Source organism: Tamandua tetradactyla, chromosome 15 (genome assembly GCF_023851605.1).
Source record: "Tamandua tetradactyla isolate mTamTet1 chromosome 15, mTamTet1.pri, whole genome shotgun sequence".
NCBI lineage: Eukaryota > Metazoa > Chordata > Mammalia > Pilosa > Myrmecophagidae > Tamandua > Tamandua tetradactyla.
Window position 1 is genome coordinate 42,486,286 of NC_135341.1, and position 6,384 is coordinate 42,492,669.

At 42.7% G+C, this 6,384-nt stretch overlaps 1 pseudogene; it reads left to right on the plus strand.

Annotated features, from left to right (window-relative positions):
- Window positions 1-362: 362 nt before the first annotated feature.
- On the plus strand, window positions 363-1,378 carry LOC143657949 (transcription factor E2F3 pseudogene; annotated as a pseudogene).
- Window positions 1,379-6,384: the final 5,006 nt, after the last annotated feature.

Sequence of the window (6,384 nt, forward strand, 5' to 3'; positions counted from 1 at the left end):
TTGCCACCTGTTATTGGTCACTTCCGTTAGAGCTGGGAATGTTTCAAAACTAATTTAAAATTTAAAAGTAATCTGGGTGACTGGGGAGGAGGGAGCAGTGGGAGGAGGCACTGGAGGGAGAGAGGGGGACATCCACTTTGTCCTGCTTGCTGTCTCCCTGGCCTAGGGCGGTCCCGGCACCCCCCCACTACCCGCCTCCAACTCCCTGCACTGCCACCCTCCCCAGCCTCTCTCCCTACCCCCACGTCCCCACTCGCACTCCCGACACCCACCCAAGCACAGTGCTGCTGGTCTGCTCCGCCCTGTGGACACCCTCTCCAGCTGACACCCCACCTCTCCCCGGTACCAGGCTGGTTTGGGAAATGCCCTGACAGAATCAGGCAAAGTGAAGGCTGGAGCTGGGTGAAAGTGGTCATCAGAACATCTCAGATAGTTGAAAAACCCAAGGGCAAAGGAAGAGCTGCACTACAAATTCCAGATAGTCCCCAAATTCCAAAATCTCCCTTAGAAAAAACACGGCATGATAGTCACTTGGTCTGCTCACCAAGTTCCTTCAGCTACTGAGCCAATCCCCTGGTGGGGTCTTGTATTTGAACAAGGCAGCTGAGGTGCTGAAAGTGCAAAAGAGAAGAATTTATGATATTACCAATGTACAGGAAGGCATCCACCTCACTAAGAAGAAATCTAGAAACAACATCCGGTGGATGGGCTACAGTCTATTTGAGGATGGGGGCATGCTAGCCTGGTGCCAAGGCCTATCAAAAGAAGTGACCAAGCTTAGTGAGGAAGGAAGAAATGAGACGAACTGATCCAAAGCTGCACCCTGAACCTCAAATCGTTAACCAAGGATTCAGATACTTAAAGGTTAGCTTGCATACATGTCAAGATATTAAAAAAATTAGTGGCCTTAAAGACCAAACTATTATAGTTATAAAGCACCCCCCCCCAAGAAACAAGACTTGCAGTGCCTGACTCAATAGAGAGCCTGCAAATACATTTGTCAAGTACCAAAGGACCCACTGAGGTTTATTTGTATCCAGAAGAGACTGAAACACACAATCCAATAAAAACGAACAAGTAAGACCAGAGTGGAAACCTTAAAACCACTTCCAAAGACTTGGCTTCAACCAACTCAGGACATAGTTATTGCTCAATTTCTATGGAAAGCCTTTCTCCTCTGGCCTCCCCAGCCAATTGTTTACAGTAGACCGAGGATCACATTCTCTCCAACCTGGAAGGAACTTCTGTGAACTTACTGCTTCCCCTGCTCCAAGAAGACTACCTGCTAAGCCTCGGACAGGAAGAAGGCATCAGTGAGCTCCTTGATGCTTATGGTTTGGAAAAGCCCCCACTGGTGGAAGACTTTATGTGTAGTTGATTATGCTCTGTGTGAATTCTTATGAACCGATATATGTTTTTTATCATGGAACCAGAACATCTGCCATGCAGTGTTGTCCCTTCCTATCTTCTTCCTCCAAGATATTATCATGAAGTAAATTACAAACTTCAGAATGAAATTGATGTTTTAATGAATTAAAAACTTGTCTAAACACAGAGTTGCAGGCTCCCTTGGGAAAGACCTGCTTTGCCCCAGGCTTCAAAATCTCATGGATGAGTCAGCAAGAGAGAAAATGTGCAATAAGTTCTCTCTAATGTGTACGTCTCCTGCCACCTGGACTGGTTTGCTGTGCCTGATGGAGGGGTGGAGGAATGAGGTCTGGCCGCCTGGCCCACTCAAAAACAGCAGTCTTCCTTAACAGCATTTCAAGTTGTTCTTTCTATGCACAATGCATGTCTTTGGTGCCTGCTAATATGGAATGGAATGGCAGGAAATGTAAACTTGAAGTCATGCAAATGTATGAAATGGATTTCTTCAGTTCGTTTTAGGAATATTTAAAATTACTCTCATAATACAGTTTAAGCTGTGTACTGTCTATCAAACTTGGAGGTTGAGAGAGCCTCAACAGCCTTTTGTATGAAGAATCTGTTTTCAAATATTTGTTGCAAATATAGAAGAATAGTTAAAGTTCTGCCCCTCTAAGCTGCTGTGGATTTTCTTGTCTCCATAAACCATTCCCACTCCCCTACCCCCAGTGTATTTCTTTTCTTTTTTTTAATTGAGAAATCTTCACACACATACATTCTGTACATGGTGTACAACAGATGACTCGCAATATCATCACATAGTTGTGTATTCATTACCATGATTGTTTTTTTTAGAACATTTGCATTTCTTTAGAAAAAGAAATAAAAAGAAAAGAAAAAACTCATACATACGATACACTTTACCTCTTCCTTTTACTGACCACTAGTGTTTCTGTTAGGTAGTTAGGTAGTTATGAGCCCACCTCATGGGAAAAAGGGAACCACCTGAAGGCTGCACCCAGGAGGCTAGAACCACCTTTAACAGGAGGTTAAATAGTTAAATTGAGCAAATTGCAGTCATAACATTCTGTTAAAGCAAGAAACAAAACTGTAAGGGAAAAACCCTAAAAAAGTTCTCAGTTACGCATGCACAGTACTAGCATCAGCTGTCTCCATAAAACTCAACTAAAACTGTAACCAGGGCTGGTCTGGTTCTTCACCCATCCTTCTTTAGGATCATTTGCCAGAAACAAGGATGCCAGCTAAATCCCAGAGAAGAAGTGGGGAAATGCAAATGGAGACATGAAAAACTGTGACCTAGAATGTGACCCAAGGCAACTCACCAAGTAGAGGAGAAGGGGAACAAAGTGGCTAAGGGAAAGGGAGGTGAGGGGCAAATGTGGACAAAAGGGCCCAAACAGTTACTGGAGATAGCTTTTAGGGTTGGGGACTCCACATTTCAAGTAGAGGCTCTCAAGGCAGGATTGACTATTAAGATCTTAGCCATGGTGAGGAATGAGACTCAAAGTAAGTTTATAGAAGAAACCAAGTTCTCTACAGTGTTTAAAACAGAGCGTGCCACTAGATAAAAGAGAAGTTGCAAGCAGGACAGAGAAGGAGGCGAATTGGTTCAAGGATGGAGAGAAAGATGAAATGGAGAAGGAGAAGGAACGTCAAAAGAAAAATTACACATGCCACAACATGGCAAATGACAGGAAGGGCCATAGGTTTGAGAATAGATTTCCCAGATTTCAGCACCAAATTATGTTGGCCCCATCCTTGTAGTCCTGGTCCTTGACTCACTGAGACAAAGAATTGAAACTTGAGTCAAGGTTGGGAGAGCAAGGTGATTTATTAAAACAGTGAGTAAAGGGAGGGAAGTACATCCTAATGAAGGATGGGCTCAGTTGGTGAAGAACCAGACTGGCCCCAGTTATAGTTTTAGTTTAGAGTTTTATGAGGCCAGCTAATGGTAGTATTCTGCATGCATTACTGGGAACTTTCTTAGGGTTTTTCCCTTATGACTTTGTTTCTTGCTTTAACAGAATGTTCTGACTGCACTTTGCTCAATTTACCATTTAACCATCTGTTAAATGTGGTATGTTCTGACTGCAGTTTGCTCAATTTAACCACCAGTTAAAGGTGGTTCTAGCCTCCTGGGAGTGGCCTTGGGGGTTGTTCCCTTTTTTTCCATGAGGCGGGTTCATGACTACCTAACTATCTGACATTCCCCCCTCTGAGTGATGGCCCTCCAAATTCTTGGGGAGGTAGGACGATGACCATTCTGACTACTTCCTGCTGACTGGGGGCACTGAGCATTCCAGAGGAAACATAGCACTCCTGTCTGTCCCATCTTCACAAATTTGGGAATGGTTGTTGATGGCTGTCTGCAGAACTGGTGGTGGGAACGGTGGGGTAGCCGCAGCAGAGAAACATTCTTGGGAACAATGCATGTAGCTGATCAGTTATGAATTTTCTTATTAACCTAAGGAGTAAAGAAGCAAATAGCATTATTAGAATAAAGAGTATTAGAGGGGTGACAATCGGGGTGAGCCAAGACTTCCAGTCTGGAATCCATGAGCTAATTGTATTTACCCAAGATCCCAAGGCTGCCAGTTGGTTAGCCTCTTCTTGTAGAGTCCTTAAGGATTCTTGGACTATCCCAGATTCATTTACATAGTAACAGCATTCTTATTTCAGGAATAAGTAAGTTCCTCCCTAAGCGGCAGTTAAAAGATCAAGGGATCTCTGGTTTTATAGGATGACCCTAGTCAATGAGTTAAACGGTCACTGAACTCTTATCATTTGTTCAGCTAACTTATGTAAGCCTTGTCCAAACATTAGGGACAGTTGGGCTGACAGGGCCAAAGACCCTATGGAGAGGCCTGCACTTGTAGATATGCCCAGGAAAGCAAGCAAAGGAGGCAAACGGATAGCCCAGTTGGGTTCGTGAGAGGTTCGGTAATTAATCTGGACTGGGAAAGGGAGAGAGATATTATCATAGGTGGCCCTGATGCTTGGGTAAATATATCCGAATCCATATAAGCCTATCCATCCCCATGGTAGGGTCAAGTATGTGACATTTCTGCATATAAAATATATTCCTGTGCTAGGATTTAGTGATCCATGAAGGTGAAATTGGCAAATTTGTTTGTGGTTATTCCCTAACTACCCGAAACATTTAGAGCAGCTTGAAACAGCTGTAAGCTTATTGTGGCCTCCAGTAAAGGGCCTACCTTTGAGTACATGGAGTTAATTCCTGCTTCAGTTTCAGTAAAAAATTCATTAAGGGTTTTGTCATAAGTGACATTAGGGTGACTCAACTTGTAATTTAATGTTACACATTTTGGGTTGCTTCTGAAAGTGTTGACTATCCAAGTGTATTTATTTATCTTGAGGTCTACCTTGACAAAATTCCATGTCATTTTGTTCCAAGTTTCCAATAAAGTGGTAAGTGAGTGGTTCCTTTTTAAATATTTGAGTGGCATTTTTTTCTTATCCCATTTATGTAAAATGTGTTTTCTAATTTTCCTCCGGTTCTGTACCCTGAGCGAAATTGGATTTGACCTGTGATTTTATGGTTAGGACCTAAATTATCAGCTGGTTTTATCCAAATAGTAATATTACAGAGAGAGGGAGTTAGAGTTCCTAATTTGGAGCCTTGGATCATGTTGCTAAGAATGCAAAGGCTAAGGCACTCATTAGTTTGGGGAAATTCAAGATTTGAATAGATTGACCCCATTATAATGGAATTTGACTGGTTTGGTTTCAGCCTTTGGATTTGCTTGTCCATTTCTGGATAAAATTGATGGTAATCCCTTTCTGGTGTGAGCAGTTGGACAGTATGTGCTAGAGTGATATTAAGGGTTACCCACAATAACGTGGGTGCTGGCAGAACCTTTCCTGCAAGGCTTGAAACTTGTACACAATGCCAGCAGTTTGTTTTATTATCAAGGCTTTGGATAACTTGCCATATTGAGATAACTGGATAACTGGGTCTTCATAAGAAAGATCAGGGAGATGTAGGGTATTGATTAGGGGGACCAGGAGAAGCAGTATGATATATTTAGAGTGGGGAGGGAGAGAACTAGAGCACAGAAGACAATTTTTTCAGGAGAGAAATCTGTTAAGTCCCCTTGGAGCAAGAGGTATTGTATATGATCTAGTAGCTGGGGAAGGATGATTGGACGGTCCAGCCCCGAGGAGTGAAGAGAATGTATGACAAGTAAGAAGAATTCTCTAGCTTGTCAGAGGGTAACTAACATGAATATTTATCTGGCTGAGGCTGTTTCTTGAAGAAAAATCTTAAGTCACAAGGGGTTTCCAGGTGTACTTTGGGGAAGTGGATGCTGCTAGAGACTGGGAAGTTGGTTTCCAGGGCTTTCCATGGGTGTGGTGTATCCAGCTGATCCCAGGAACCTTGACAGCTGTGGGAGAAGAAAGAATGGGAGAGGTCTCTTTCAGGTAGAATCAAGTTGAGATTTAGGGGACCTGTCTTTCCACACTCACACTAACACTTGTTCCCCAGGTTGATAGAGGGGATGTGTTAGTTTCACATTAGGAACTTCCCATGCACTTCCCAAAAATACAAACAAACAAGCAAAGAAAGAAAGAAAACAAACAAAAAAAATGCAACAAGTGGTGCTGCAATAACAGGATACCCACGTGGAAATAGAATGAAATATGACCCCAGTCATACAGCATACAAAAAACAAAAACAAAAAATCTTCAGATTTGGTTTTAGACTTGGATGCTTCAGCACTGTGCTCTTATGCCATCGAAGTTAACTCATTCCAAAATGCTATAAAAGAAATGGGCATCCCCAGGGATCCTAATGTGGCTCCAAGATGAATTGAGTCATGGAGCATTTTTATTCCTTTCCACTGAAGAGCTTCTGGAAGAAGTTTTTCCTTTTTATACCATCCAGTATCCTCCATACAGTGTCCTTGCTGTGTGGCCCGTGCTTGTTCCCTTTCTGTATAGGTGGGACAGGGAAGTAAAGTATGAGTAGGTGTTCTA